Genomic DNA, 21,109 nt, shown 5'->3' on the forward strand with positions numbered 1-21,109 from the left:
TTTAATGTTAGGAACCGGAGAAGGTAGGCTAGGCATACATGTAAAAATGGCATCAGGAAATGTAAGCGCAGGATGTAGCAGCTCACCCTGCACCTGCAAAAGTCCTGGTGGCTTTCATCACTATTCCCCCTCCAGGCCACCATGGACAGTGGGGAAAGATGTAATTCGCGGCCGAATTACGGCGTTTTAAAAGTAAGCAGAGGAGAGGGGAGGTGAGGGTCAGGCAGAGGAGAGGGGAGGTGAGGGTTAAAGGACGGGTGTTCGCATCAGCTGGGCCTTTTCACACCACAAACTGCAATAACTAATGCTTAGTGCAGGGCTGTGGAGTCGGTACAAAAATCTTCCGACTCCAACTCCTCAGTTTATGAAATCACTGACCCCAACTCCGGGTACCCAAAATTGCTCCGATTCCAACTCCATCTCCACAGCCCTGGCTTAGCAATCACATTTTTTTGGTAATTGCATTTGTGATTCTTGTTCTGGGAATGAGTGCATTCATTCCTGAAGTGCTTTTGCGTTTGCAACATGACTGCAATGCTGCAGTGTGAATGCTCCCATAGAGAGACAGTGTAATAGTGATTTGCTGAATGCCAGCAATCAGCAATCACAGAGCGAACATCCCCCACCAGTGCGAACACAGCACTTTCAGTGGTGATTTATGTTTTCTATGAATCCTGGCAATTCCTATAGAGCTTTGTTACTAAAAGCCTATGGGAGCCCACATGAGCGTTGCAATCACAGGGCAATGGCAAAAGTGCTGCATGCAGCATTTTTACAATTGCCCTGGAGCAACTGCATTTACGCCAATAGTGGCAAAATTGTAATCACTCTGGAATTGCACGGTACTTCAGAAAATCGAGAAATCGCTAGTTATTACTGAATCGCTGGGAATCGTGAATGATGCTGCAAGTGTAACCTGGCTTAAGTGTTTGTCTTTGGGGATCAAAGGTTGATGGGCTAATACGTATGTACCTAGAAATGCCGTACAGCCCACCAACTCCCTCCCATAAATAGTACATCGGTAGCACCAATCAGCAAACAGGTGGCGATTCTGGTGCCTTTCAGCTGTCTGTATTGAAAAGCCCTAAGCCTAGAAAACCTAAAAGGCCTCAAAAAGTCACCATCTACGAGGCCTCATGGAAGAAGGGACCTAGACTAAGGGCCCATTCACACTAGGGCAATTAGCGGCCATTTGGCGCTAATCGCAAAAATGCTTTTTAAAGCACTAGTGCAATAGTAACTATATGGCAGTGATCTCACTGCCGCAGATCGTGGGCATTTCACGATTAGCGGCAAACATGTTACATGCAGCATTTTGACGATTCGTGAGCATGCTATAGAAGCACTAATTGTGATCACTCATCTAACGCGGATTTGTACAGTAATTTTACCGAGGTAATCGCAGTAAAATCACCCACACAAAACGCTGGCGCTTGCCGCACTTGGCTTTTTCAAGTGTGAAAGGGCCCTAAGGGTGCTTTCACATTGACACATTGCAATAAAACGGCATAGCAACCACAATGTGATTATATTGCAATGGTACATTCACAGTGCAGCAGAGTTTGTTAATTACCTAGGAAGAGGGACGCTTCTGGATAGTCGAGAGACCCCCTAGCTTCACCTCAACCCCATCGTTGCTGTGCATTGACCCTCTAAACGTGTCTGACAAGAGCTTGAGGCCACACTCCCCCGTAGTCCAGGGAGCAGCTGCGTGCTACTGCGCAAGCGCAATTATTCAGGTAGAGTAGTCGCGCTCATGCAGGAAGAGGAACAGGGCTGTGAACTGTCAGGCCTCTTTCAGATGAAAGGCTGAACTGCAGACTTGTCAAGCAGCTCAGCGTCCCATCTGCCGGCCAAGATGCAATTCTGGTGCCAAATGGCAGCAGTTGTAACACTGTGTGTGTGTCAGTGCTCGATTCTTGCTTCAGGTGTACTTCAAAGGGACTCAGAGGTCTTAAATGAAAAAGATTTCCTGCAGCAGGAAGCCCCAGGTATGTATACAATCTTTTTAATTTAAGAGCTCTGGTATACTTTTAAGAGGTCTAAAAAAAAATATGTTTAACTATCACATTTGAGTACCTGTATAGGTTTATTCAAGTCCTCAATCTTATATTTTGTTTCAACAATTCACTTCACTTTAAAGGAATATAATCCTCCTATTACATGGGATATCAGGCAGTACAATGGTGACATTAATGACATTAGTTTATGTTTCTCAGCCGTATGGGATTTATACACTGCACGCATGAGAAAATGACAGCTAAAGTAAGGCCTGGTTCACATGGGCTTCTATCGGTGTTGTAAAAGAGCAAAAAAAAAAAAAAAAAAAAAAAAATGCATTTGGCATTGGTTCCCATCGTTCATTAACACAGGCACATAGAAGCACAGATGGGAAAAGCCGGCGCAGAAGTAAAAAAAAAAAAAAAAAAAAAAAAAAGCGATGTTCATTCATTTGAATGGACAGCACTTGAGTGACAAGGGCCATGACCCTTGTTTATCTCTGGTTTAATGCCCCTGTGAACTGGCCATAATGGAGAGATCAAAACTCAGCAAACTTACACAAGGTAAGTGTGTCTCTTTATTTGGTATCCCCCTACCTCCTGGTATCTCCCTACCTCCATTAGTTAAGGTGGCCATACATCTGTCGAACCGGGTAAAGATCGGTGCCCCCAAGAGCATGTCCAATTGACGATTTGACCAATTTTGGGCCAAAATTGGTTGAATGCATCAACTGGACATGGGGAAATCTTCGGCCAATGTGGACTATAGGGTGCGCAGAGGTAACAGCAAGCAGTAATCACAGACTAGTGCAGTGAAAACCCCAAGCACCACCCCCAAGTATTAGATGTACCCCCCGATGGCAGTGCATTTATACTTCACCTGTCACACCGTCCCCCAAGTGTCCACTGCTGTGTCCACAAGGTACTTCCTCATTGGTGCCCCACTTGGTTAAGAGCGTTAAAGCACGTGGAGCGTATGTGTAAAGAGGCGGCATCACAAGGCAGATTCCCAATCGGCCTGCTGTTTATTGCAGCCAACAGATCTCTCTCTCATTGAATCTGATTGGAGATAGATCTGTCAGTTGGCCGCCAAAATTGCTAGATGTATGGCCACTTTTAGGACTAGTGTACATTAGGGCTGCACGATTTTGGGTAAAAATTGAAATTGCGATTTTTCTGTCAAAAATTGTGATTTCGATTTTTTTCACAATTTTTTTCCAAAGCTTTAGCACTAAATGCACAATGTACCCCTGAGCTTGAACAATAGTGTGTGGACTGTGGGATCCGGCAGGGGTCCCCAACCTTTTCCTGCCCAGGGACCACTTTCTGACCAAGTTTTTTCTCTGGGGACCGGGGGGGGGGGGGGGGGGGGTGGCATCCTAGTGTAGTGTACAGTGCCGTGCACATCGGGTTTTGGGGGGAGGGGGGGGGGCTTGGGTGTGGCGGCATAGCTAGCACAGTTGCCCCAGTACAGCTAGCACAGTTGCCCCAGTACAGCTAGCACAGTTGCCCCAGTACAGCTAGCACAGTTGCCCCAGTACAGCTAGCACAGTTGCCCCAGTACAGCTAGCACAGTTGCCCCAGTACAGCTAGCACAGTTGCCCCAGTACAGCTAGCACAGTTGCCCCAGTACAGCTAGCACAGTTGCCCCAGTACAGCTAGCACAGTTGCCCCAGTACAGCTAGCACAGTTGCCCCAGTACAGCTAGCACAGTTGCCCCAGTACAGCTAGCACAGTTGCCCCAGTACAGCTAGCACAGTTGCCCCAGTACAGCTAGCACAGTTGCCCCAGTACAGCTAGCACAGTTGCCCCAGTACAGCTAGCACAGTTGCCCCAGTACAGCTAGCACAGTTGCCCCAGTACAGCTAGCACAGTTGCCCCAGTACAGCTAGCACAGTTGCCCCAGTACAGCTAGCACAGTTGCCCCAGTACAGCTAGCACAGTTGCCCCAGTACAGCTAGCACAGTTGCCCCAGTACAGCTAGCACAGTTGCCCCAGTACAGCTAGCACAGTTGCCCCAGTACAGCTAGCACAGTTGCCCCAGTACAGCTAGCACAGTTGCCCCAGTACAGCTAGCACAGTTGCCCCAGTACAGCTAGCACAGTTGCCCCAGTACAGCTAGCACAGTTGCCCCAGTACAGCTAGCACAGTTGCCCCAGTACAGCTAGCACAGTTGCCCCAGTACAGCTAGCACAGTTGCCCCAGTACAGCTAGCACAGTTGCCCCAGTACAGCTAGCACAGTTGCCCCAGTACAGCTAGCACAGTTGCCCCAGTATAGCTAGCACAGTTGCCCCAGTATAGCTAGCACAGTTGCCCCAGTATAGCTAGCACAGTTGCCCCAGTATAGCTAGTATAGTGCCCCAGTATAGTGCCCCAGTATAGCTAGTATAGTGCCCCAGTATAGTGCCCCAGTATAGCTAGTATAGTGCCCCAGTATAGCTAGTATAGTGCCCCAGCATAGCTAGTATAGTGCCCCAGCATAGCTAGTATAGTGCCCCAGCATAGCTAGTATAGTGCCCCAGCATAGCTAGTATAGTGCCCCAGCATAGCTAGTATAGTGCCCCAGCATAGCTAGTATAGTGCCCCAGCATAGCTAGTATAGTGCCCCAGCATAGCTAGTATAGTGCCCCAGCATAGCTAGTATAGTGCCCCAGCATAGCTAGTATAGTGCCCCAGCATAGCTAGTATAGTGCCCCAGCATAGCTAGTATAGTGCCCCAGCATAGCTAGTATAGTGCCCCAGCATAGCTAGTATAGTGCCCCAGCATAGCTAGTATAGTGCCCCAGCATAGCTAGTATAGTGCCCCAGCATAGCTAGTATAGTGCCCCAGCATAGCTAGTATAGTGCCCCAGCATAGCTAGTATAGTGCCCCAGCATAGCTAGTATAGTGCCCCAGCATAGCTAGTATAGTGCCCCAGCATAGCTAGTATAGTGCCCCAGCATAGCTAGTATAGTGCCCCAGCATAGCTAGTATAGTGCCCCAGCATAGCTAGTATAGTGCCCCAGCATAGCTAGTATAGTGCCCCAGTATAGCTAGTATAGTGCCCCAGTATAGCTAGTATAGTGCCCCAGTATAGCTAGTATAGTGCCCCAGCATAGCTAGTATAGTGCCCCAGCATAGCTAGTATAGTGCCCCAGCATAGCTAGTATAGTGCCCCAGCATAGCTAGTATAGTGCCCCAGCATAGCTAGTATAGTGCCCCAGCATAGCTAGTATAGTGCCCCAGTATAGCTAGTATAGTGCCCCAGCATAGCTAGTATAGTGCCCCAGCATAGCTAGTATAGTGCCCCAGCATAGCTAGTATAGTGCCCCAGCATAGCTAGTATAGTGCCCCAGCATAGCTAGTATAGTGCCCCAGCATAGCTAGTATAGTGCCCCAGCATAGCTAGTATAGTGCCCCAGCATAGCTAGTATAGTGCCCCAGTATAGCTAGTATAGTGCCCCAGCATAGCTAGTATAGTGCCCCAGCATAGCTAGTATAGTGCCCCAGCATAGCTAGTATAGTGCCCCAGCATAGCTAGTATAGTGCCCCAGCATAGCTAGTATAGTGCCCCAGCATAGCTAGTATAGTGCCCCAGTATAGCTAGTATAGTGCCCCAGTATAGCTAGTATAGTGCCCCAGTATAGCTAGTATAGTGCCCCAGCATAGCTAGTATAGTGCCCCAGCATAGCTAGTATAGTGCCCCAGCATAGCTAGTATAGTGCCCCAGCATAGCTAGTATAGTGCCCCAGCATAGCTAGTATAGTGCCCCAGCATAGCTAGTATAGTGCCCCAGTATAGCTAGTATAGTGCCCCAGTATAGCTAGTATAGTGCCCCAGCATAGCTAGTATAGTGCCCCAGTATAGTGTCCAGTATAGCTAGTATAGTGCCCAGTATGAATAGGTAGTAGTGCCCCAGTATAGCTAATAAAGTGCCCAGTATAGGTAGGTACGCCGTACGGGACTCGGGGGGCGGATACAGTGGCAGAAGCAGTGTATATATATATGATGCTAATGAGCCGGGCAGCGGAGAAAGGCGAGTCCAGTCCGGAGCGGCGCTTCACACACAGCTTCTCCAATCGCTGGATAGCGATGGTATGGCGGCAGCGGTAGGCGGAGCTGTACTAGAGCGTACAGCTCCGCCTACCGCCTCCGTCATTCTATTGCTATCTAGCGATTCGAGAAGCTGTGTGTGAAGCGCCGCTCCGGACTGGACTCTCCTCCCTCCGCTGCCCGGCTCATTAGCATCATAAATATGCACTGCTTCTTCCACTGGATCCGCCCATCGAGTCCCGTACGGCGTACCTACCTAGAACTGTGTGCCGCTGTGCACTGGACGCGCCTTTCCCGCCCCCGCTCATTTAAAACCGAAAACCGCTGGATACAGACGATCCCCAGATCGTCTTCACAGGAACCGCGGTTTCGGTTTAAAACCGAGAAATCGTGCAGCCCTAGTGTACATGGACCATAGTGAAAATACACTTCAGCATGCAAAACAATGGCTTTCATATGGTCCAGAATAATAAAAAACAAAATGCTGGCACACACATTAAATTCTAATTGGATTGGCCAATTTTACCACTGCCATTTAGTATGAGAGCTAACCTACACAATTTGTTCATAAACTAGTATTCAGAGGGCTCTATTCATAAAACCTTACCGCAAGTTTTCCGCTCAAAACAGCGGATTTTCCCGTCCATTTAGCAAAGTGGGCATTCATAAAAGCTGTTCCCGCATGAAAATCTACAATCCCCCAGCAGAGCGAGAAATTTCCGCCTTCTCCAGTGTTTTTCTAGATTTATCTAGAAAAAAGTAACAAAATGGCCATTCATGAAGTTTAGAGGAAGCGGTATGTGGACGGGAAATACCGCTTCCTCTGATTTTGCGGATTACATACAAGTGAATGGGACAGACCTCCCAGAGAGAGCAGCGCACGGAGGGACTCTGCCGGCTGAAGTGTTTCCGCATGCCTTCCGACAGCTTACCGCCAGCCTTCAGCGGGAGATCTCCGCACTTGCATCGCAGCTTTCAAGATTTCTTTGAATGACCACCCAGAAGTGTGAAATACCGCTGCGGTATTTTCCCTCCAGGAGTTTTCTCGCAACAACTTTTTTATGAATAGAGCCCAGAATCTTTTAGCCCTCACACTTCATGGAATGGGTAAAATTAGGCAATCATTTACCAATCAAGATCAGATGCGTGTAAATGAGGGGCACCTTAACTGAAGGCAGGGTGCCCCCATCCCAAGTTTGTTAAATACCTGTGTGCATGACCAATGCCAGATCCAATTAAGTGGTTACAGAAAACTGACACTATACAAATCCGACTTTATTTCAACTTCGTAAAAGCTTAAAAAGGTGCATCGCAGACAATTGTGAAAAAGGCAGTGAGGGAAGAGGAAGGCAACAAGCTAAAGCCTGGTTTACGCATCCAATTTTGACTGGTCAATTTTACAGACTGTGCAGGTAAGCTCTCATACTACATGCAAGTGATAACGTTTAACGCGTGTTCTGGCCTAACAGCTGTTTCGCAGGGCAACCGCTTCATCAGAGCACAAATGCAAATAAAGAAGTTGTGCACAAGCGGCTTTGTTGTACTGGGAATATGCTTGCTCATACAGAGTAGCCATGAGTGCATAGCTATTCGGAATCGAAATTTAAATTAGCCAGCATTCAACACAGGAGACGGGCTTTTACTTACCCATGCCGCTGCCTGCATCCGATGCGCTCTCCTTGCATTCCACATCACACCCACACTTCCGGAGCGTGGGAGTGATGTGGAATGTAATGTGGAACACAAGTGGAGCGCATCAGATCCATGTGGTGGCATTGGTAAGTAACCCCCCTCCTGCGGTCAGCGCTGGTTAATCTAAATTCTGATTCCGAGTTGCTATGTACCGGTAGCTACCCAGTATGAGCAAGCCTAACTGGGAATGCACGGACCATACTCGCAAATTTGCAGTATAGAGAAGCTCATCCTCAGAAAGGAACGCGGCCCCCAGAGCGTATAGTCCTTGTCAGACATGTTCAGTAGGACCTAGCCCAGGAACGGAGGGCTCAAGCAGTATTGGAGAAGCCTATGAACTATCCAGAGGCTTCCTACAGCTGAGGTTAAGTATCTTATATTTATTTCCATTTTTCCCTTGAGGATCATTATGAAATAGTGGTAACGCCAGTAATGCAAGCATATTGCATCATTGATCAGGACACCATCATCTTAAAGGGAACCTAAACTTAGAGGGATATGGATGTTTCCTTTTAATCAATACCAGTTGCCTGGCAGTCCTGCTGATCTCTTTGGCTGCAGTAATGGCTGAATCACACACCTGAAACAAGCATGCAGCTAATCCAGTCTGACTTCAGTCAGAGCACCTGATCTGCATGCTTGTTAGAGAGACAAGATCAGCAGGAGAGTCAGGCAACTGGTATTATTTTATAAGGAAAAATCCATATGCTTCTCAGTTTAGGTTCTCTTTAACCACTTCAGGACTCAGCCTTTACCCCCCCCCCCCCCCCCCCCCTTAAGGACCAGCGCTGATTTCGCTGATCTGTGCTGGGTGGGCTCTACAGCCCCCAGCACAGATCAAATACCAGGCAGAGCGACCAGATCCCCCCCTTTTTTCTCCACTAGGGGATGATGTGCTGGGGGGTCTGATCGCTCCTGCCTGCGTGTGGCTGGCGGGGGGGGGGGCACCTCAAAGCCCCCTCCACCGCAGGATTCCCCCTCTCCCCCCTCCCTGTCCCAGAGATCGGAGGCTGCACAGGAACGGATCTGTCCTGTGCAGCCTCTAACAGGCTCCTGCCTGTCATGTGACAGTGATCCCTGGCCGCTGATTGGCCGGGGATCGCTGATCTAGTACAACGCTGCTACTGTTAGCAGCGTTGTACAAATGTAAACAAAGCGGATTATTTCCGCTTGTGTTTACATTTAGCCTGCGAGCTGCGATCGGCAGCCCGCAGGCTATTCACGGAGCCCCCCGCCGTGAATTGACAGGAAGCTAATTAGCCTGCAGCCGGCGACGCAGATGTGCGTCGCTGGTCCTGCAGCTACCACTTTGCCGACGCACGTTATGAGTGCGCGGTCGGCAAGTGGTTAAAAAGACTCTGAAGAGAGTTAAAAAATGGCTTTTTAGCTTATAAACATGGGCTTGCCCCAGCTAAAACGCCGCTATCCCACGGCAGAATGAGGGGTCTTTACCCCCCAAATCCCCCCTGCAAAATCCACTACCAACTTGGTCGTAGATTTTGCTGCTCATGAGGCAGGGCTAATGGCTGTAGCCCTGCCTCCATGCGCATCTGTCAGCGGCGGATCTCTGCCTTTCCCCGCCCCTCTCAGTGAAGGAAGACAGAGGGGTGGGGAGAGGCGGCGATCAGCGCTGATAGACACGCTGAGAGGCAGGGCTATAGCCGTTAGCCCTGCCTCCAGCAGGAAGCGATCCCCGCACAGTACAGAGGGGATTTGGGTGGTAAAGACCCCCGTTCTGCCGCCGGATAGTGGCATTTTAGCTGGGGCAAGCATGCCCATGTTGATTATAAGCTTAAAAGCAATTTTTTTTAACTCACTTCAGACTCTCTTTAAAAAGAGATTAACACACCTGCACCTTGCTTACGTCTGGTACACAACATGCACTTTCCCGTCAGATAGAGGGGGTCAAATTCATTATTTCCGAAAAGAAGAATCTGATTTCCATTTGTTTTTCTTAATGATTTTGTATAGAAGTGATCAGAAAATTGTCAAAGTGCTAGTGCTATTTTACCCTATGCCAGTGATCTCACTGCCGCGATTGGCACCGATCACGGGCGTTTTGCAATTAGCACCAATCACAAAACACGTGACATGCAGCATTTTGCCCTAACTCTGGAGCAATTGTGGTACAGTGCTTATAAAGCGCTGACCACAATCTCACTGAATCCTGGAAGTGTGAGCAGTGATTTTACCACGCTAATCGTGGCAAAACCATCCGCACAAAAACAGCACTAAGCGCTACCGTTTCGCGATTTATAGTGTGAATGGGTCCAACAGTTTGCAAAACTCAAATCTCTATATCTTTTCTTTAGTAAAGACGCTCATACATTACTTGATTTGCAGCATCAATATCCAGCAGATTCAATGCCGCAATGTGGCTGCCGATCATAATTTTGGTTCGATTTCTTGCCAAAAATTGAGCCAAACTATTGATCTGACATGCTGGAAAGATATCGCTTGAAAGGACTCAGTCAGCAGCATTCAATTTCCCAATGACAGACAGACCCCTGGTCAGTCTCACCCCATGTGTAACCCCCCCCCCAAGCAATGTAATGGGTGCTAGTCTGCTAGAGCAGGGCTTTTCAACCCTGTCCTCAAGTACAACCAACAGTGCATGTTTTGCAGAAAACCACCAACATTCACAGGTGAGGTAATTAGTGTCTCAGCAGAGCTGATTAACTGCCTCTGTGGATTTCCACAAAACATGCACTGTTGGTGGTACTTGAGGACAGGGTTGAAAAGCCCTATGCTAGAGGACCCAGCAGGAAACCTCATAAAGGAATGGTTCTCCAATCACAGCACAATACATTCTGATTGGCTAAATAGTGTGAGTGTAGTTTACTAACCACCTATTGGAAATCAGTTTGAGAGGGTGACGTCCACCTATTCACATTGGGTGATTTTCCTATGAGGTTTCCTGCTGAGTCCCCTAAAGTATACTAACTCCATGTAATGTGTACACCCCAGGCTCCCCTATCCGCCAACGCATCTCCTCCAGTGTCGTGATTATTCTCTATTTCACTGCAGTGCCACAGGGTACAGACACCAAATTGCACTGACAGACGATTTAGGACATCGGAAGGGAGGAACTGGGGACCCAACAAGCAGCGGCATTTCCAATAGATTTCATGCTGAAATCCGTGTGTGGACAGGTAATTAATCCTTCTGATCAGATTCAATCAGAGAGGGATCTATCAGATGGCCATCGAGTAATGTATGGCCATTTTAACTCAGGCACACTACCTTTAAAGAAAACATCTAATGGTACAGTACACACTATGCAATTTCCCAACAGATTAAGTTGCATCATGAGTACATGTCCAAACTGTTCCCAATTAAGAACAGGATCTATTTTTAGATCATTACTTCACAAAGCGATCGGGAGCAGATCACACAAGTCGGGATTATTCTGTGCAACTAGTCAATCTAGCGGGAAGTTACACCATGTGCACCTAGCATAAAGTCTAATACAAAATTGTTGCAAACAATGATAAGCAGATACAGCTATATTTGTAGTTTTGTTTCTAAAATATAAAGTCCGTTTTGCCAACGTAAACTAAAAGCTGAAAGCAGCACCATGTGACTTCAGTGCAATTAAACAGAAAAGGAGTCTCCACAAAATTGTTAAAATATTTATGTTGATATAAAAACAGGCGTTTAAAACAAGAGCCATTAGCAGACAGGATCCCAGGGATTTGCTTGCCTAGTTATGTCCGGCTATGGAACAACACTGCATCCACCCAACCGTGTCATCTCACAACACCACATGAACAACACAATTAATTAACTGTTTAGTAGGACATCCCTATCTGAATGACTGCAGCATAGGTTTATTAGCACAATGTATCCATAATACGCTTCTTATATAATACAGGAGGGAGACAGCAGCAGCCTTGTGTCCCCATGTTGTTTTGCTATATGTTTAGATGTATAGCTGGAGGGGGATTAAATACTTCTACAAAACCATCAGAATATACTGGATTAATTGGTATGGCATAATCCCGCCACTTACATAATGTATAACATTTTTTCATCAATAATTTTAATTATATTAATTATTTAGCTTTTGTAATTAAAAGTAAATAGCTAAATATTGCATACAGGAGGCATTCCACATATCCCCACGAGCTGGTTATCAGTGTGGGAGGCGATCACTGCTGCCATCAGAATACCTGAACGGGCCTCTGTCTCCCGGCTAGCGGATCACACAGTTCAGCTCGGGCTCCGGACTCTTCCCTCTGCTGCTGCTCCGTCCATGAGCCGAATCCCAAACTGATGCTGCTTCTACTGCTGGGAGGAGGGGGCTGAAACTACAAATCCCAGCACCCCCTGCGGTGAGCAACAGCCTTCAATCGCAAGAAACTTTATTATACAAATGTTAGTGAGTTACTTGCTGGGAAAAGGATGTAGAGCTGGAAGCTTTGTACTCTACTTGTTGAATGGATACTTGTAATAGCAGAGCAGTTCAGGGGTTGTGTCCAGTGATAGCAACTGTCAAAACATTCAGTCAAGAAAGAGATTTATTTCCAGTCACTGGTTCTATGAAAAGAAACTCCTTGCAGCAACGCTCTGCTACAGAATACTTCCCTCCCTTCAGCTAGTAGTATGATCCCAAACCTCCCCCTCCTTTTTATCCCACCAACATACAGGCTGTGTGGGCTGCAATGACCAGTGACTTGTTCACACAGGAACAGCCTGCTTGCAGGGAAGGGTTGAAGCCTTGAAACGTTTCTTCTATGACAGCATCATAATAATCTGAACATTTGTATTATTACGCTTTTCTCCTGTTGGACTCAAAGCGCTCAAGAGCCACAGCCACTCAGGGCGTGCACAAGAAGCCACTTTGCAGTGTTAGGGCCCTTTTCCACTTACAGCGATTGCAATGCTGAATCGCAAAACCGCACTTTTTTTAATCGCTAGGGTTGGCACTTCAACATTTGAATTGCAGTAGGTTTTTTCCAGTACCACGATTCGAATTTTACGAAAGCGCAATCGGGTCTCGGATCGATTTTTACCGTGATTTGCAAAATCGCGATCACTTTAAAAATTAGTGACAAGGCGCAATCGCTAGAGTTTAGCCATTGTGATTGCTAGCCGAAAAGGGCCCTTTGGGAGTCTTGCCTTGAACTCCTAACTGAATAGGTACTGACCCTAGCCAGGATTCGACCCCTGGTCTCCCATGTCAAAGGTGGCGCCCTTATCCATCATTTGCACAATCTGCTCTGCTTTGAGTTTTGTTTGTGATGTTTACAATTGTCTCCTGTCATTGCAGAAATAATGAATGCCATACACTGGCAGATATTCTCCTGACATGCTTGTCTTATCAGAGCTAGATCTGTCAAATGGAGAAGGTCGGGACTCTGTGTTTTTTCCCATGTAGAAGCTGGCCCTATTTTTAACAATAGAATCTGCTTCCCGTGTTTCTTGGAGCTGCAAAAAAACAAAAAAAACCAAACAAAAAAAAAAACATAAGAGCGCGAGGGGTACCACCAGGGGCGTAGCTAGAAATGACTGGGCCCCATAGCAAAACATTTTTAGGCCCCCCCCAACCTTCCAATCCCACAAAGCATATAAGTTAACCAGACATGGGCGCCACTGCACCCCCAGCATATAGGTTAGCCAGACATGGGTTCCACTGCCGCCCCAGCATATAGGTTAGCCAGACATGGGTGCCACTGCCCCCCCAGCATCTAGGTTAGTCAGACATGGGTGCCACTGCCCCCCCAGCATATATTTTAGCCAGACATGGGTGCCACTGCCCCCCAGCATATAGGTTAGCCAGACATGGGTGCCACTGCTCCCCCCAGCATATAGGTTAGCCAGACATGGGTGCCAATCCCCCCCCCCCCAGCATATAGGTTAGCCAGACATGGGTGCCACTGCCCCCCAAGCATATAGGTTAGCCAGACGTGTGCCACGGCCCCCCAGCATACAGGTTAGCCTAGGGTGACCATATTTTGATTTCCAAAACTGAGGACGATCACAACAGCATGTGGGCATGGTCATGGGTGGGGCCAAATATACAAGACCTTAGCAGTGTGCTGTCCAACTTTGCGGGCATGGAGGGCCATTTTTTTTTCCAGACCACATGGTGGAGGGCCGGCCGACCACAAAATGCAATCTTATTGGCAGCAGATTTCCCCACAAAATGCAATCTTATTGGCAGCATATTTCCCCACAAAATGCAATCTTATTGGCAGCAGATTTCCCCACAAAATGCAATCTTATTGGCAGCAGATTTCCCCACAAAATGCTATCTTATTGGCAGCAGATTTCCCCACAAATGCAATCTTATTGGCAGCAGATTTCCCCACAAAATGCAATCTTATTGGCAACAGATTTCCCCACAAAATGCAATCTTATTGGCAGCAGATTTCCCCGCCCAGCCCCCATCGGCCCCCTCGCACCTCCGTCCACAGACCACAGCAGCCATACTTACACAGTCCTGCAGCTTGCCTAGTGTGGTCGGGTCGCTCCACTCCTCCTCGGGTGACGCACAGATGACGGGTCCAATCCAGGCCTCCGGCTCCAGGGCACGCTCCTCCACTCCAGCTCCAGTCGCACTCGCAGCACAATCTGAAGCAGCTAGTCCGCGGTCCGCTCCCTCTCCGTCGCAATGTCACTCCCCCTTCTTCCTCCCTGGCTGGCTGGAAGCCCGGAACTATAGAGTAATTGTCGAGCTGGCCACCAGGGAGTATCAATGCATTCTGGCTGGAAGTAGTCCCCCTCCTCACACCAGTCAGTCACCAGCCACTTTAAGAGATGAGGGGGGCTGGGGGGGGGGCGCTCTTTTATAATTATCAGGGGGGAAAGGCCCCGCGCCGCCGGTGCGGCATTATAATAATTTTTTAAAAAAAGTCCTTTGAGCTACGGGCCCCCTGTGACGTAGGGCTGCCGCGGGCCCCATAGCAAACGCTATGGCTGCTATAGTGATTGCTACGCCCCTAGGTACCACTAGACACCAGGTACGCTGTATGGGGAGCAGGGCCACTAGATACCAGGTACACTGTATGGGGGAGCAGGGCCACTAGACACCAGGTACGCAGTATGGGGGAGCAGGGCCACTAGACACCAACTACAAGGTATGGGGGAGAAGGCCACTAGACACCAGGTATGCGGTATGGGGGAGCCGGACCACTGGACACCAAGTACAAGGTATGGGGGAGCAGGGCCACTAGACACCAGGTACGCGGTATGGGGAAATAGGGCCACTAGTTATCAGGTGCGCTGTATGGGGGAGCAGGGCCACGAGACACCAGGTATGCTGTATGGGGGAGCAGGGCCACGAGACACCAGAGGACACCGCCGCTCTGCACAACTTTGCTGTTGCCTCCAGCCGCTTCCAGCTAAACCCCATTGGTAAAGGAACTTATTTCCGGAACGCCGCGCCGTCTGGGTAATATAGTAGTGCCTCCTCTTGTCACTGTGATTTTTATGGACTGATGTTTGCTGCATTTACGCTGTACATTGCTTTAGATTTGTACAGCCAGTAGATGATGCTTTCCTTATTGTTCATGTATCATTAACAGTATGTTATTATAGCATGTGCTATACATCATTGTACCTGTGATTACATATCATACATTTGGCTGTACACTGATGTTGCACATAGTTTGTACAGACCACTTTTCATGTCTTTTTGTATGACTTGCCAGTATCTTTAATACAAACTTTTTTGCATCGAATATACAAGGTGTGCATGTTCTTTTACTTCCTACTGGAACAGGGCCACCAGACACCAGGTACATGGTATGGGGGAGCAGGGCCACTAGATACCCGGTACACGGTATGGGGGAGCAGGGCCACTAGACACCAAGTACATGGTATGGAGGAGCAGGACCACTAGACACCAAGTACATGTTATGGAGGAGCAGGGCCACTTGGTACCAGGTACACTGTATGGGGGAGCAGGGCTACTAGACACCAGGTACGCTGTATGGGGGAGCAGGGCCACTAGACACCAGGTACGCTGTATGGGGGAGCAGGGCCACTAAACACCAGGTACACTGTATGGTGGAGCAGGGCCACTAGACACCAAGTACGCTGTATGGGGCAGCAGGGCCACGAGACACCAGGTATGCTGTATGGGGAGCAGGGCCACTAGACACCAGGTACGCTGTATGGGGGAGCAGGGCCACTAGACACCAGGTACACTGTATGGGGGAGCAGGGCCACTAGACACCAGGTACGCTGTATGGGGGAGCAGGGCCACTAGACACCAGGTACACTGTATGGGGGAGCAGGGCCACTAGACACCAGGTACGTTGTATGGGGGGAGGTCACGAGACACCAGGTATGCTATATGGGGGAGCAGGGCCACTAGACACCAGGTACGCTGTATGGGGGAGGCCATGAGACACCAGGTACGCTGTATAGGAGAGGGAGGCCATGAGACACCAGGTATGGTGTATGGGGGGAGGCCAGTAGACACCAAGTACGCTGTATGGGGGGAGGCCACTAGACACCAGGTAAGCTGTATGGGGGAGCAGGGCCACAAGACACCAGGTACGCTGTATGGGGGAGGCCATGAGACACCAGTTACGCTGTATAGGGGAGGTCATGAGACACCAGTTACGCTGTATAGGGGAGGAAGGCCATGAGACACCAGGTATGCTGTATGGGGGAGCAGGGCCACTAGACACCAGGTACGCTTTATGGGGGAGGCCACGAGACACCAGGTACGCTGTATAGGGGAGGGAGGCCACGAGACACCAGGTATGCTGTATAGGGAAGCAGGGCCACTAGACTCCAGGTACGCTTTATGGGGGGGGGAGGCCACGAGTCACCAGGTATGCTGTATGGGGGAGCAGGGCCACTAGATACCAGGTACGCTGTATGGGGGAGCAGGGCCACTAGACACCAAGTATGGGGAAGGAAGGCCACGAGACACCAGATACGCTGGTGCCACTGGAGCAGGGCCACCCGACACCAGGTATGCTGTATGGGGGAGCAGAGACACTAGACACCAGGGGGGTTGCAGTGGACCAGGTCTTTTCAGCGCAGCTAGATTTGGGCGCAGCCGGCGCCACCATAGAGTGTGATAGGAATTAAATCTATAGCGGCGCTCAGTGAGTAACGTCTGCACCGTCAGACGACGGAGCCGAAGTTGCTTTTAAAACACAATAATTCGGCCTCCAGCAATCGCTGGAAGACGAATTATATCATTCCCCACTGTCCATGGCAGCCTAGAGAGCACCCCCCAGCGTGAACTGACTTTCGGTGTCTAATAGACGCCGTGTCAGTTCACCACAGCAGCAGCGGCAGAGCAGGGCTACGGTAAAATGGCGTCCGTAGCCCTGCTCTGGAGACTTTGAGTCTGCAGTGCAGGGCTTTCGGGTGCCACTTTCCCGTAGACCTGCTCTCAGCGCGGGAGTTTCAGTTGCTGGCTGCAGAGGATCGTGGGAGCTGCGTGCCGGACGGAGGCCAGGACAGGAGCTCTGCTTCAGGTGAGTACATTTTTTTTTTTATTTATATTAGCAGGTGTCAGTGGTGTATGTTCTGGCCAGGTCTGCTACATAATTGCACATATTTTCTGGCCAGGTCTGCCACATGATTGCATGTATTTTCTGGTCAAATCTTTCACATGCTTGCATGTATTTTCTGGTCAAATCTGCCGACATGATTGCATGTATTTTCTGGGCAAATCTGCAGACAAGATTGCATGTATTTTCTGGGCAAATCTGCCAACATGATTGCACGTATTTTCTAGTCAAATCTGCTGACATGATTGAACTATTTTCTGGGCAAATCTGCCACATGACTGCACGTATTTTCTGGTCAAATCTTCCACATGATTGCACATATTTTCTGGTCAAATCTGCCACATGATTGCACGTATTTTCTGGTCAAATCTGCCGACATGATTGCATGTATTTTCTGGTCAAATCTGCTGACATGATTGCATGTATTTTCTGTGCAAATCTGCCGACATGATTGCATGTATTTTCTGCTCAAATCTGCCACATGATTCCACATATTTTCTGGTCAAATCTGCCACATGATTGAATGTATTTTCTGGTCAAATCTGCCGACATGATTGAGCATGTTTTCTGGTCAAATTTGCCGACGTGATTGAACGTATTTTCTGGGCAAATCTGCTCACATTACGTGTATTTTCTTGAGAAAACCTGCACAATTATGTGAATTTGCTGGGGAAAGGGTCACCAAAACTTGGGCCCACTGTCTTTGCGTTTGCACTTTTAAAGGGAACCCGAGGTGAGAATAATATTGAGGCTGCCATATTTATCTCCTTTTAAGCAATACCAGTTGCCTTGCTGCTGTGTTGGTCCTCTGCCTCTAATTCTTTCAACCATAGACCCTGAACAAGCATGCAGCAGGTCAGGGGTTTCTGACAATATTGTCAGAACTGACAAGATTAGCTGCATGCTTGTTTCTGGTGTAATTCAGTTCACTACTGCAGCCACATAGAACAGCAGGGCTGCCAGGCAACTAGTATTGTTTAAAAGGAAATAAATATGGCAGCCTCCATATCACTCTCACTCCGGGTTCACTTTAAATTACAGTTAGCTCCGCCCTCATCCGGTCATGGCCACGCCCATTTTGCAGCGGCGCGCAAATTATAGCTACACCCATCTTTTTGCTATGGCACGCAAATTATAGCCACACCCATTTTTTCCCGCGGCACGCAAATTATAGCCACACCCATTTTTTGCCACGCTGCGTGAATCATAGCCACACCCATTTTTACCACGACGCTAATTGTAGCCACACCCATTTTTCTGCGGAGCGCTTAGCGCGCCACGGGTCATCAGCACCTGCATAGCACCTGCCCAAAAAAATCCAGGAGCCGTCAATGCTGGAGGGGGAATAGTAATTAACACCGCCGGTAACTTGTGCAGGAGCAGGAGCAACCATATACCGGCTGTATCCTACTCTCAAGTCTACCGGCACAAATTTCAAATGAATGAGGGGGCAGGGCCTCTAGACACCAAGTATGCTGTATGGGGGAGGAAGACCACTAGACACCAGGTATGCTGGTGCCATCGGAGCAGGGCCACTAGACACCAGGTACACTGTATGGGGGAGCATGGCCACTAGGCACCAGGTACATTGTATGGGGGAGCAGGGCCACTAGATACCAGGTACACTGTATGGGGGAGCAGGGCCACTAGATACCAGGTATGCTGTATGGGGGAGCAGGGCCACTAGACACCAGGTACACTGTATGGGGGAGCAGGGCCACTAGACACCAGGTACATTGTATGGGGGAGCAGGGCCACTAGACACCAGGTACACTGTATGGGGGAGCAGGGCCACTAGATACCAGGTACGCTGTATGGGGGAGCAGGGCCACTAGACAGCAGGTACACTGTATGGGGGAGCAGGGCCACTAGATACCAGGTACGCTGTATGGGGGAGCAGGGCCACTAGACACCAGGTACACTGTATGGAGGAGCATGGCCACTAGGCACCAGGTACATTGTATGGGGGAGCAGGGCCACTAGATACCAGGTACACTGTATGGGGGAGCAGGGCCACTAGATACCAGGTATGCTGTATGGGGGAGCAGGGCCACTAGACACCAGGTACGCTGTATGGGGGAGCAGAGCCACTAGACACCAGGTACATTTTATGGGGGAGCAGGGCCACTAGACACCAGGTACACTGTATAGGGGAGCAGGGCCACTAGACACCAGGTACACTGTATGGGGGAGCAGGGCCACTAGACACCAGGTACACTGTATAGGGGAGCAGGGCCACTAGACACCAGGTAATCTGTATGAGGGAGCAGGGCCACTAGACACCAGGTAATCTGTATGCGGGAGCAGGGCCACTAGATGCCAGGTACGCTGCATGGGGGAGGGGACCTCTAGACACCAGGTACGCCATTCATGTTTTTAGAAGTACCTCATTGACCAACCCTAGTGAATTCCTTTTGAGGAACAAAAAATAAAAAAATGTGTCAAAGCCTGGAATATGCACTCACCTCTACACAACAGCTTCTGACTGCCATTCAAGGGGCACAAGATTAGGAAGGTACTGACTAGTACCAGCACGAATGAGTAATCAGCTGTAAGGTAATTGATCATTACTTTCTGAATCTGGTTAGTCCCATGCAAAGCTTGAATTCTGCCCAGGTGAGCTCCACTTCCTGTGGATCAAGAAAATCGGCTAACGTTACACTGTCAGCTAATCCCTACACATTGCAACAGATTTCAAAAATGAGTGGCTTCTGAAAATGGTCTCCATTCACTAAAGGCAGTTCGGTAAAATCACTTAGGTTGGTAAAATACCGCATTTAGTATTTTACATTTTTTTTTCCCTAAAATTCACTATAGATTTTCTGCATGCGGTAGAAGTTCGGAAATTTATGGAACAAACATGGTTGAGGGCTGATGCACACCTAAAAGTGCTAGCGTAATTGCCAAAGTTCAGCGTTTTTAGAAGTGATTTTTCTAAGCGATTCTAGGCATGTGCCAAGCAATTTTCTAGTCAGGGCTGCTGGCGTGTTGCTAGCATGGTCCCTGCCTCGTGACCTCCCGTCCACATGCCCTCCATCCCCACTCCCTGCCGGCTTGCCTGGTCTCTCTCCAGCTCCTGGGTGCCTATCGAATTGACAACAGCCTAGCCTGCGGCGTTCAAGTCGGGCAGATTGCTGCAATTACAACAAACTGCATGAGTCATCTCTTCAGCCATACCTAGCAGCACACACGCATGGACCTACTGATATGGGATCTCTGGACACTCCTCAAGCTGTGAGCTTCAACTAAGGGGTTGAGATACCTGCAAACTTATCAGCCAGGAGCTAACTGGACTCCATTCAAGCTGCATCTGGAGTGGGTACAGTATGGTTTTATTCTGTGCTCATATGCTTATATGCTTCTGCTGCAACCTCCTTTCTTTAATTGATCTGGGCTTCGCTTGCTAATCGCTTTAACTGGACTGTCCGTTTTTGTGTGCTGCTTCATCTGGATTTTTCATGCACTTTTGGAACATTGACAGTTTGCTGTTTGGCATAGCTGTTTGGAGGACACTCTGTATAGGAGCTTTCCCAGGCCTACATCTGAAAGTTTTTGGGATCCCTGATCACATTAGGTGATCCTAGGTAGTGGTATGTTTGTATGGTTGGATGCATGTGGAGTGAGGCCCTTTGACAGTGTGTACCGGTGCTTTTTTAAAACTTGTTCAAATGACATTAATAAATTTTGTATTTTTTCACTTAATTTAGTTGGTGTTGATTTATGACTTATGCTCCCCAAACCCCCTTTTTCCTTTACTTCTACGTTTCAATTTTCTAGTTATGCCTAGCAATATTTGGAGCGTTTTGTGTAGGAAATTTTAATTTTTTTACAGCTTTTGTATAAAGAAAAAAAAACTTGGAGCATCACTCTGTTGTAGTGCTTTTTAGAGCGATTTTACGCT

The 21,109-nt window shown here is 48.6% G+C and overlaps 1 protein-coding gene across 2 annotated transcripts in view; it reads right to left on the reverse strand.

The window, feature by feature from the left end:
- PRRG1 (proline rich and Gla domain 1) overlaps positions 1–12,029 on the reverse strand; it is a 47,665-nt gene extending 35,636 nt beyond the window's left edge. For both annotated transcript variants that reach the window (XM_068268310.1, XM_068268312.1), the window contains exon 1: positions 11,899–12,029. The gene's annotated coding sequence lies outside the window, so the exon portion shown is untranslated. The remainder of the gene's footprint in view (positions 1–11,898) is intronic.
- Between the last annotated feature and the right edge of the window lie 9,080 nt (positions 12,030–21,109).

The sequence above is a fragment of the Hyperolius riggenbachi genome, chromosome 2, assembly GCF_040937935.1.
Source record: "Hyperolius riggenbachi isolate aHypRig1 chromosome 2, aHypRig1.pri, whole genome shotgun sequence".
In the NCBI taxonomy this organism is placed as follows: Eukaryota; Metazoa; Chordata; class Amphibia; order Anura; family Hyperoliidae; genus Hyperolius; species Hyperolius riggenbachi.